The sequence below is a fragment of the Pseudoliparis swirei genome, chromosome 24 (assembly GCF_029220125.1).
Source record: "Pseudoliparis swirei isolate HS2019 ecotype Mariana Trench chromosome 24, NWPU_hadal_v1, whole genome shotgun sequence".
Classification (NCBI taxonomy): Eukaryota; Metazoa; Chordata; class Actinopteri; order Perciformes; family Liparidae; genus Pseudoliparis; species Pseudoliparis swirei.
In genome coordinates, this window is record NC_079411.1 from 18,581,803 (window position 1) to 18,594,243 (window position 12,441).

Below are 12,441 nucleotides of genomic sequence, written 5' to 3' on the forward strand. Positions count from 1 at the left end.
CTTCACACCGACCAACCTTGCCTGGTTAACGGCCAGTTGGCAAGGAAACGCTGATGATCCGTGTTAATTTGCAGGCAGCCTCAGATGATGACATGCAAGTGTGTGTGTGTGTGTGTGTGTGTGTGCATGTGTGTGTGTGTTTGTGATGAATGAGGTCAAGCAAGACAGGTGACCCAGTGCTCCGTTGATTTGCCCAGACAGTCACTGAGTCAGTCATCCCTGCAGCCGCCATGAGAAACATGTTCCTCTGAGAAACATGTTCCTCTGAGAAAGCAAACCAGTTCAGCACGATCTGAAATCTGCGTTTGTTATACTGACTGAGAGAGCAATTTAGTGGAATTTAACTATTGGCCAGAACTATAGAAAAGTCTGACATTTCTGACAATCTAATTTATTTATTTATTTTGGTTTAAATCTGGGACTGAATTTACCGGCACTGCAGTGTTGGTACAATCTGCTTTTCCTTCGTTAGCATGTATAGAAAAGCATTGCAGGGTAACAGATGCATGATCTGAAGATTCATTTTGGTCCCTGAATTTGGGCTGTGTGTACTCACAGTTATGGTTTTTTTAGGATGGAGGAGAAAAAAAAGGTACACATGCTCAGTAGAGAATGCAATTACCTGAAGCAGACCATCACCGAGGACAGAGGAGCGGTGGAGAAAGGGGAGAGTGAAAAAGTGAAAGAAGATTGAGGCTGGGAAAGGGAGGAAGAAGAAAAGAACGAAAGTAGAAGAAGAGAGAGAAGGCACTCTGGCCAGCAGGGCCTGCCAGTCACTTCTCTCTGTACCTGCTGATAAGACTAATCTGAGTGACTCCACCAGTAATGCCATGCACTTGAAATTTCAATTATGTTTTAAACCGATATCAGGACTTTGACTTGGTAGAATTTGCAGGTCCAGATAGGAGAAGCTGCTCTGCAGATAAACTTTAGCCTCACTGCAGGAAGGCACTAGATGGGATATATATATTAGGGCTGTCAATCGATTTAACCCTTGTGTTGCCTTAGGGTCATTTTGACCCGAATCAATATTACACCCTCCCCCCGCCTTTGGGTCATTTTGACCCGATTCAATGTTTCACCCTCCTGTTACCTTTATATTTACTAACATATTTTACCCTTTGGGTTCAATTTGACGCCAGCAATTAAAACCTCCAGAAAATTATTAGAATTAATATTGTTTTCCAAGTTTAAGTGTGAGGCACTTTATGTTTGTTTGTTGACTACCGAAAGAACACCGACATTAAACATTGAATGGGGTCAAATTAATCCTAAGGCGGGGGGAGGGTGTAATATGACCCTAAGGCAACACAAGGGTTAAAAAAAGTAACTAATTAATCGCACATTTTGAAATTCATTAATCGCGATTAATCGCGATTAAAAGTTTTTTTCTTCTTCTAAAGACTAAATCTTCTAAATGAACGAGTAATCCCTTCAGACAGCGTGTATTTTAGACACTTGTTTAATTGTATTCTTTTTTCAAGACAAAACTTCACACAGAGCTGTGTTTTCAAAGAGGCTCCTACCTATAAAGTGCCAGTGAGGTATTTAATATCGTGGATGATAAATGGTTTCTTCAGTGAAACATCAGATTCGTAAGAAAAGGTTTATTAGAGACCCCCATTGGTCCTGTCATCTTTAACACTGAACAGCAGCAGAACCAGTGGCCTTGGTAAACTGACTGACATTCAAATATGTCACGTTAACCCTCTGGAGGCTGGGGGAATTTTCTCGATTTTACAAAAAAATTTAAATTCACCTTTTAAAGTCTTTTGCATGTGACACATCCCAGTGTTTCCCCCACCATTCTGTCAGGGTGAGGCCCCGCCCCCCTGTAATGTTCTCTATAGCGCCAAATTACAGCAGAAGTAATGTAAGGTTCTTTTCTTCAAGATGTGTTTGTTCTTGTATTAAAACTAAACGTCTGTTGTTGATCGTCTCTACAGCAGCATGTCATTCTGTCTCGACGTGTCGTTCACTCTTCTCGGCTCTCTGTCTCGCGCGCCGCAGAGCTTCATGCTGGCGTGTCTGCGCATGCATCGGGGCGGAGAAAAAGAAAAAAAATCACCTGCACCTTCCGCCCCGCGTCACCGACACGTTGCCCTCTGTTTCTCTGTGAATATCGAGGAGCAGACGGGAGGAAAGGAGGCGGACTGCTGCGGCTTGACACTCACAGGAGTGCAACAACTTCAACGCACACCGGAAGTAAACAAAGTTGCGTTAATTGCGTTAAAATATTTTAGTGCGTTAATCGCGGCCAAATTAATCGCATAGATTAACGCGTTAAAGCTGACAGCCCTAATATATATACATTTCTCTTGGTTTTCCTCTCATTTCCCCAAAACATGAAAGATTCTCTTAACTAGAATTATCGTAACTATCTCTGGAGGACTTCCCTGATGCCTTATTCAACCCTTTCTAGATCCTTGAGTTGAATTAAAAAATTAAGGCTCAGAAGAAAGGAAGACACCATCATTTAAATTTTTTTATTCCAAAAGTATATTTGAGCGTTCTTTTCCAAAATGATCACAATGACTGAAGAGATGAGGGTCTAAACTCCATAGTAGTGGTTTGGTGTTGTTGCATTACACGGTCAGCCTGCTAGGTGGACCAAAGATAGCAAACACCTATAGCAGACTTACTCAACAGGCGGCCCGCGGACGCTTATTTTGTGGCCCCCGACATGCCTGGTTATGAATGCATAATAATTATAATTAGCCAACCAAAATCGTGTGAAAATTAGGTAGTGCGCCTTTAATTTAACCCTCTGAAAACGAAGCCTGCTACAGTGCGTTTTGACAGCTTTACGTTTTTAAAATCCGCGACAATACGTCGTCGAGATACTGGATGAATCCGGAGGATTTCCTCTTTCGTTCATTTCTCTACCGTAAGCTCCTCTGCGATTCACAGAGAAAGATAGGGGGACGAACGTGTCGGGTGACGCGGCACCGAGTAGTGTGATTTGCCAATGCGGTTGTCCGTCAACATTTTGCGGAGAAGAACAACCAATGAACACTCAAGAAATCACAAGGACCTACCCACCTCCCAGGTGGAGCTCATTAGCAGTCTGTCAGTCAGAGAAGCCAGAGAACACGGCGCGAGCGGACTTCACAACAAGGAAGCAGCTGCAGCGACTTTGGCGAGCAGCGCGGAGCCTCAGAGGAGCTCCAGAGCCACGAGGAGGAACACGCAGCCAGAAGAGATCCACTTGGACCGGGTAAGAGTCTTCACTAAACTTTACGTGTCCGTGATGGGACGTGTCGGGACGTGTCTGTTATGTGTCTCGTCACGGTGTCTGTTACGTGTGGCGGTGCTGACTAGTATTATATTTTACAGAGAGGACTCACCAGCACCTGCAGTGCAGCCTGCAGATCCACCTGCAGCCCCACCTGCAGCTCTATCTGTCCGGCCAGCAATGGTCTCGTGCCCCGGAGGACCATGACACGATGACATAATGCCATTATAGTGAAGCCATATTGTAAATATTCTGTATCAATATTTGTGTTCTGTTTTCTATTTCTCAACATGAATATTATGGAGAATATGTTTACTTTTTGTAATGTATAATACATTTATTTGAAGAAGAAAAAATGTAAATGGTCATTTTTTATTTGCACACACCCCATGAAACTTTATCTGCAATATTAAGTCATTTCTCAGTCCCATCTTTATCATTTTGGTGAATGTGTGACGGACCACATCATTTCTACTCAAAAAACGATAATACAAAATGTGGTTTTTGACATCTTTACATGTATCTAGCATTGTATTCAGATATTTCACTGCTTTTGTGAACCCATGACCTTTGGTAAACCAATTTTAAACACCAAAACAGTTGGTCCACATGAGTAAAGGTGTGTTTTCAGAAGAGATATGAAGAATTTTTAGAAATCGAACTTACATTTTCAGCTTTAGGGCCATATTTTTTCTTTCCACTTGTACCTGAGGTCAATTGTGCCTCATTATATAGAGAGCTGAGATTGTTCTGGAATTTTTGATGTATAACACATGGGTATGTGTCATATGCAAAAGCCTTTTAAAGGTGAATTTAATTTTGTTTGTAAAATCGAGTCGAAAGGGCTGCGTTTGAGGAACAACTCATAGAGCTGCAGCACAACAACATCCTCAAAGAAAGACACAAGGAGGAGAGCATTGATACATTCTGGATATCCTGTGTTCTGAGGAACACAAACCCTGCATTAATCCTGTGTACTCAGAAAATCCTGACCTGCTTTGGATCTACTTATGTGTGTGAAAGCTCCTTCTCTGCCATGGGAATAATAAAATCAAAGCAGCGTTCCAGTCTAACTGACAGACATTTGGCAGACTATCTCAGAGCAGCTACAACTGAGCAACAACCAGATCTGAAAGGACTTGTGAAAAGAATGCACACTCAGAGCTCTCACTAGGAATAAGTAAACAGTTGTTTGTTATATTGTTATTGTTATTAATATTTGTGAAATGCAGACAGAGCTCTCAATAGGAAAAGTAGCAATTGCAAACTTTATCAATGTCATCAATGCAAAGCTATTCACTCCAGTGTTAATAAAACATCAGCTTGACCAACACTTGTCATCCTTGGAAACGCAGTCGCTACACTACATTTGTTCCTGAAACTAAGAATATTTGTTAAATATTCCATGATGCTTTGGAATGCATTAAAAATGACTAGCAAGACAGCATATTAAACAGCAGTAGTAAATACAGTGAATAAAATGGTACAAATATATGTTAATAATAATTTGTGGCCCTTTGCACCTGTTGTGGTTTAAATGTGGCCCTCTTGGCCTCCGAAGTTGAGTACCACTGACCTATAGCATGCGATGGAATCCATTACAATAACCTCCCATGAATGCTTGTCATGCAAAATGTGTGTTGAGATGTGTATTTCAATCTGTGATCATTTGTCTGGCTGTGGTTTGTGGTGTTGTTCTTCTCTACTGTTGTAGTATAAATAATTTCTAGTGTTTTGCCACTTCCCCCCTCCCAACCTTTTTATTTAAAATTGACAAACAACACTTCACAATTATCGCCTGCCTGTGATTAGTCCCCATCTTTTTGTCTGCTTTACCCTTCCTGTGTCTCCTCACACTTCAAAGCAGAGTGGATTTGCTCTGTTCCCTACAATAATTATCTCCTCGCACAATAAGCCGGGAAAATAACAAGTTCAAGTGTGCAGTCTTTGCCCCTTCGGTTTTCCCCCGGAGGGAGGAGGGGGAACACACACAGACACTGCTCGTATTCAAACATGAGTAACGAGGGAGAGAAAAGAGAGTGGGTGAGAAATTGTGACGGTGCTGCTTCAATGAAAGTGGGTTATAATAGTGCTCCACTGGGACAAGCGAGGCCTTCTCTCAGCTTGTTGATCTTGCTTTGTCAGATTGTTGCTTAATTAACTTGTCAGTTGAAGGTATCACAGGCAGCAATTTCACCTTTGTTCGTTTCTGTCCAGGACGACCTGTGGATTTATTTCAGCAACGTCTGGGTGTCGTCTGGTGCCTGAGGCAGTGTTTTAGTTAGTTTAGTTGGCTGCCTGTGTGTTATTGTGACTCATAGGACATTTACATAATTAAAAGTAGATAATATATCAACCTGATAGCCATCGTTGAATCGCAGCTTCCAGTCCCAAAATGTCAAGTATCGATATTTTGTTATTCCCTCGTTCTAATTGCATCACACTGTTGACTCATCCATTGTAACGTCTCTTCTCTGCTTTTGAATCCTTTACCTCTGTTTTCTGTTTTCGCCATATTCTACTTCCTGCCGACTCTACTCTTGTCTTCCTCTGTCCTCCCTCCTCTCTCCTTACTCGTCGGTGGCATTTTGGGGGCTATTACAAGCCTTGTTGAGGCATTAGTCATGTCTCTGAGGTGTGACGTGGGCAGAGCACTGGCTGGGCCAACTGGGGGCCGTGACATGCATGGCGAGCCGGTCTTTACGCGAGCCAGACGGCTGACCTTTTCCCACAGAATCCTCGGCGACGGGAGAGGTGATGTCTGGGTAATTAATGGTGCGAAACCTCGACGGCTCATCACATCCCTTCCCCGCTGCACCCCGTCCCGCTCTGCGGCCTCTGTGCCGCTGGCAAGTGACGCCAGTGGTCGGTCTGACTGGGAAGAGCGGTAGCGGTATTGGATCTGCCCATCTGCAGGGAATTTGTTCCCAGCTGAGATGCAGGCAAATTCAATTTGAATGCTTTGATGGTAATGATAATTGAAAAGAGGAAGGAGAATCTGAGTGACGGCCGGACTGAAAACAGTCTGCGTGTCACACAGGTCAACTTGAGCTGATTGTTTTTTCGTCAGTGCAGACGGAGAGCTTCCTCTGAGATTTGAAAGAAGACAAATGCACATGCAGCTCAATTAGAAGACCATGTTTTCCTCTTGAGCTTGGATCGTGAGACACTGCAATATTCCTGCATCTTCTCTTCATCCTCCTCTGAACAGTACTGCTTTTGTCTGAGTAACTCTGAATTCTGTCTCTGTTAGAGAACAATGAAACAACCCACTGGCTACCGACTGGTACCCCCTCAGCATCAGTGCCTGCCCGAGCCGGGAGCTGTCAGGTCAGACACAGACTGTGGTGGAGATTAGACTTGCTCACGTTGGATGGACCTCCGTTAGCGCGGCTCTTCGTTCTTACAAACTGCTCTGCCGGTGTATGTGTTTATTTGTGCACACGGCTCCACATCTCTCTTGGCTCATGCGAGTTGCTCTCACTCACTAAAAGGATTATCTGTACATTATCTGAACCATGCATCAACAGGATGTTAATTAGATGGCTAAGTATGTATGCAGGAGGGGAAATTCATGGGGAAACATAATGGACTCAGAGTAGACGTTCTTCATATTGACATTTGTCTCCCATAAAATACTTCAATTCTTTTGCTTTGATGCTTAAATCAGCATCCTAACTTAATTGAGCAGGCACATTGTATGCTAACATTGGCACTACAGCTGAGGCTGATGGGAATGCCATTAGCTTTGTTCTCTAACTCAAAATAGTGGGTGAACCTGATAATGAAGGGGTCGATTCATCTTGAGGAAAACAACTCATGATAATCTATCCAGCAGCTAATGAGACACTTCACTGAAAACCACAAATGTCAACCTCTTGGTGGCACTAAAGCAACTGTTTTTATGATGTATCGTCTGGAAACCATGAACAATGATTTTTCAAAAACAAGTTTTACCTGTTGAAAAGTGATAAAGATCCATCTTGTACCACAGATATCTGTTCCAAATGTCTTGGCAATTCATCCAATAGGTAGAGAGACATTACAGTAAAAAACTCAAATGTCAGTCTCTGGGTGGTGCTTGGGATAAAGTCGGGGTTATTTAAGTTGTTTTGATGTAACCTGTGAGGACAATGGATGTTTGTACACACCTTTAAGGCAATCAATCAAATAGTTATATTAAGTCTGGACCAAATTGGTGGACTGCCTGAGGAGAGAGATAGATAGAAAAAGAGGCACTACTAAATTAAGCCAACTCTGTGTGCTCATGGTCACTAACATGAGGATGTTCATCCATGATGTCTCATTGCCCCACTGTATTGACTGTCAGTCTGTTTGACCTTTCACCTCTCAATCACTGCCCCACCCCATTCAGAGCCTCGGCCTGCCGACAAGCTGTCCAATCTTCTCAATCTGAACCAGTCCCCTAAATGAGACCAGGTCTGGGCCACTTCCGACTATAAAAACACAGCGCGTCTCCTATCTCTAACGGTTGCCAGTAGCACCGAAAATGTGTGCGCGTGCGTGCGTGTGAGAGTGATGGCCAGTGGTTGAGGTGCCCCTGCTCTCGCCTGTCCTCCCTGGTGCTTCAGTGTAATTATCGAGGAGACTAACAAGCTTCTTCCACTCTAACGACAGTGGCTTTTTATTAGAACTGCTAATTGCGCCATATCAAGGGAAAACTCTGGCTTTGTGCTCAGGAAGTTACGGGAAGCAGAGTAACTGTGTATCATGGTTGTATGGTTGTGTGTGTTTGTGTACGTCTACAGTTCATGCTGCCACACCCACAATAATAGAGGACTCAAAGAGAAGAGGTCGCTTGTAAAGACTGTGTCCAAACAGGCATCTACATGCATAAGTGGGCATGTGTACAGCAGTACATACTGTAAATATGTTGACCTTTTCCATGTCTCACGTGGAGACTGTGATAGAGATGTCAATCAAGTGCAGCTTGAATGTGGTCATATAGTCCTGAGGGCTAATCAAGCCAAAGTGGAAACACCTGTGTGGGTGTACCACGGGAGATGTGGTAGCCTTTTATAGCCAGCAGACTTTTTTTCAATTATAAAAAAAGCCCAGTTGAACCAGATTTAGCTAACGACCTTGTTTGCATTAAGTGTCCCTGGAAATGGCTCCTCCTGTGTTCTTTCCTGCTATGACAAGGCAACATGGCTACAATAAAGACAACAAAAGCTGCCCCTGTAACCGTCTACTGGCTCATAAGGAGACATGATGTGAAATTGACATGTGAATGTACAGTATATGTTAACTAAGTTGAGTTTATACCCAGACAACATAGCTATAGTTAGTTAACCTTTCATCTTTAACCAAGGCTCTACCATCTCAATGTTAATCATGGTCATTGGTCAGAAATACCTGTTGTGTTTTGTGTGCAGAATACGAGTCTTATCTGAACAACCTGCTGTCCACTTGCAGTGGAAAAGCCAGTAGAAGAGTAAGACACTGCCAGGTCATTAAATGGGCTGTCATAATATCAACCGCAGGCAGTCTTGGCCAGTCTGGCTGCATGCAATCCACTATTACCCCATACAGTAGCAACACTTCAAATTAGAGGCTTGCAATTGTTCAGGAATGAATAGTAAATAGAAGAAAAAGGGTCAATATGGAAATTATCCATAAGAGCCTTGACATCTATCCAATAGCTTGTGTTGTCCATAGGTCAGCAGATCGAGCGGGTAGAGGCTGTTTTTACTGCACCGTCCTTTAAATAGCAACAACTCAGTGGTGCACACTGTCTGACTCAGTGGGGGGATTGGAAGTAATTATACTGCTGGAGAGGCTGTACACTGACTGGAGTTCGGCCACACCAGTTATTTGACTGGATAAGCGGTAATTATATTTAGAGATCCAATAATATAGAAATACATTTCTCAGCTTAATGCCCCAAATAACAGTATTAACATAGGACTGCTCTCTTTGGCGAGACACATATAGTTTATACTGTATTTATACACAGTAGTTTTTATCTGACACTTATAATATGAAACAATGCTGCCAAATCTCCTGCATCTTAAAGATTATATTTATTTTTGTCTCTTTGCCCTCACAAACACCTACATTATATGCACACATACACACACACACACACACACACACACACACACACACACACACACACACACACACACACAAACGCACACATTATCGTTACGGTCATACAGTAACTCAAGGGCTATTGGAGCTCCTGTTGCTTAGGTTACACATTATTGATTCCTCAAGTCAGTGTTGCCATGCTGAAAACCACATCAGCCTGATGGAGGTTATTATCAAAAAAATGTGACATCTCTGCTGATGCCTCGGGCATTTTCTGCAGTGTTTTTATTGCTCTTGGGACAGGTCATACGTGTCACGGACAGTGCTGAATGACTTTCTTCATGCCTGTTACCGTGTGATCCTGTGTGGTTGGATTAGTGTTCTGTGTAAAATGAGATGACTTCATCAGGGATGTACTTAAGACTCAAGTTTCCTTCCCTGTCAGTTTGAGTGACAGGATGACTCACAGCAAAAGTCTTCATAGTTCAAAGCAAACAGTTTGTGATTACACGGTACAGTTTGAGCTGTTTCCCACAGAGCTCCCAGGGTGCACCCTGTCTGAATTGTTGATGATGTTGTTATCAAAAGATCTTTTTTTGGGGGGGGGTTCTGCTTTCTGCTGATGCAACTTTAATTTATTTCTCCTCAGCAATGTTGCGTTGCTGCCAATATATTTTTTCACTTTAATTTGGTGTCTAAAAATAAGTTTACTTGGAATCAAGAACTCACTTCTGAGATGTTCCGCTAGAGGGGAATACATTTTTGTTCTCATTTTTTAAAGTTATGCGCATGACAGTCAAATCTTGTTCGACTGCTGAGCGATTGTCCTGCAGACCTGTCATTCACTACATCAGCAATTTAGTACATGCTGTGTATGTGTGTGTGTGTGTGAGACGTAGTTGTAAGAGGATTTGAGAGTGCCCGCCAGGTCGCTGGTAGTAAACCACGATAGGGTTGAGTTACTCACTGTCCCGCTTAACTAAATCTGGACTTCATTCACGCCTCTGGAGAGTGACGTATAATAGTGTGGGTCAAATGTCAAAGGTCACTGAAAGTACCAGAGATCGGAGAATCATTGGAAAATGGACAAAACGGGAAAAAAGTATGATATCCACTTAATTTAAAAAAAGATATTGTGATTTCTCAGGCTTTCAAGGTTATTTTTAATATCATTCTAAGTACATTTTTCACGGTAGCCTTTTTTGTATATTTTATGTTGGCCCAGGCTCCAACATCTCTCCAGGCTCCCATGTGCAAACTGCAGTATTCAGAAAAATAACCCTGACCCTTACAAACCTTGAGTTCCTTAATATTCGGCTTTATGAAAATGAGCCTGAAGACAAAAAGCCTTGAATTGTTTCCAAGATGCACCTCCCCCCCCTCCCCTCCCCTCCACTCCCCATGACCCAGACCAACCCTCCTTTACTTCCTGCTCCCCACCCTCTCTGTTTTTTCTCCTCTGCACTAACACCAGGCTGCTGAGAAGACCTCAATATGAGAGCTCATTGGTTGTGAATGTTTGGTGCTATTATGTCTCCACCAGGATTTGTGTGTGTACGTGTGTGTGTGTGTGTGCCTATTTTAATCTTAGGGATTTGCATCACACTCCCTTTGCTGTTTACAAAACAAGCCTTATGGAGCACAGACAATAACATGGTTATGAAAATAGAAAATGTGCTGTGATAAAAGTTTGCAATCTGTTGAATGTTTCCGACACACACACTCTACTCAGTGTGTAAGTACTGCATAAATCAAAAATTATGCTGCAACTCAATGCAGTCCAAAGTGTTTTATTAGTGTTATTGCTATGACCTTGAAAAGCCAATGGCAAATTGCAGTAAAGTAAATCTGAAATCATTAGTTGATTTAATAACAGATATTTATTTTGTGAATTCCAATAATTTACTGGTAATCATACATATTTTCTGGTATTCTTAGGCAGCTATGAGAATACATTTAATATATGTTTTGGGTATCTGAATAACAACTGTTATTTGCAGCCCAACAGCAGAGATTTGTCCTAAACAGTTTAAGTTTTGGTGAGTGGTGAAGCTCGAGGAGCCTTGGATAGCGACTTGTCCTCGCATCATATAATGTCCCGCTCTGCATGGACCTCTGGTTTCCTCAGAAGGAAATGAACACTAATTGGAGTGAAGGGATCAGGTAAACCTTGCATGAAATTGCCATCTTGGGCCCATTGTTGATTGTGTGTCCCTCTGGCCGCTCCAACCCAGCAGCCGGCCTGTTGACTTCAGAGAGCGCTCACTCGACGATGAAGCCCGCGGTGTCGCAAAAGTGGAGCGAGGGAGTTTGTTTGTGTGCGCAATCTAACGTATGGCTGCCTGCCTCCAGGAGTGACAGGAGAAGAGATAGCAGGCACATTTATTGACTTATTTGTTTTACTTCTGAGGGAGCCCACATGTTAGCTCGAAAGAAAAAAAGAAAGAAAGTGAGGGGGAGACAGTGAGAGGGGGGGGGGTGAATGTAGGGTGAGGGGGCGGGGCGAAGAGAGTGTCTGGGGTTTTGGGGGTGCGTGCATGTGCGTTTATTTGAGAGTGGAAGATGGGGGAGGTGTGTGTTGAGGCTCTTGGAGTGGACTGCAAGCCTTCAGTCCTGGTTAGAAATAACACCCCATCAGTCTGGGACAAACAATATAACAGGGAAACACACAGACACACACAACACACACACTCACAACATTGTTTTTATGCGACTATACTTTTGTCATCATGAAAAAATGGTCTCGACAGAAACCGGCTGATTTACTGCAAGAGAAGGTTGGTTGTTTTTCCATAAAGTAGTTTACATTTTATGAATTGTGAGAGTGAGAGAGTGAAAGAGTGAAAGAGTGAAAGAGTGAAAGAGAAAGAGAGAGAGGGTTGTTTAGGTGTGCCATGTAACGTAACATTGTGTATATTGGATTCAAGTGCAAGTTTGATCACATTCAGGAGCTCTGGTTTCTTTGCCTTTGCATGGACATACTAGCACTGTGAAAATGCACAGTCATTGTAAGAATACTGTCTATTTTAATAAGGTTGTACAAATTATTTATGCAACACCTCCTTCCGCCTCCTCCTCTTCTTCTGTTGGATTCCATGTGGCAGATGGCACCAGTCAGGCCAGTTGTCATTACTGAACAGCTCACTTCTGGT

General features: G+C 42.8%; 1 protein-coding gene and 1 long non-coding RNA gene across 5 annotated transcripts in view; both read left to right on the forward strand.

The window, feature by feature from the left end:
* rhbdl3 (rhomboid, veinlet-like 3 (Drosophila)) overlaps window positions 1-12,441 on the forward strand; it is a 50,677-nt gene that overhangs the window by 14,238 nt on the left and 23,998 nt on the right. Inside the window, exon 3 of one of the 4 annotated variants that reach the window (XM_056408847.1) lies at window positions 12,394-12,439. The exons of 2 other annotated variants lie outside the window; for them this stretch is intronic. The gene's annotated coding sequence lies outside the window, so the exon portion shown is untranslated. Of the gene's footprint in view, window positions 1-6,527; window positions 6,566-12,393; window positions 12,440-12,441 lie in introns of those variants that run through there. One more of the 4 variants, XM_056408848.1, reaches the window with a different exon arrangement.
* LOC130189862 (uncharacterized) lies at window positions 2,874-4,562 on the forward strand. The gene is made up of 2 exons (XR_008830870.1): window positions 2,874-3,217; window positions 3,337-4,562. It is a non-coding gene; the product is annotated as an uncharacterized LOC130189862 (long non-coding RNA).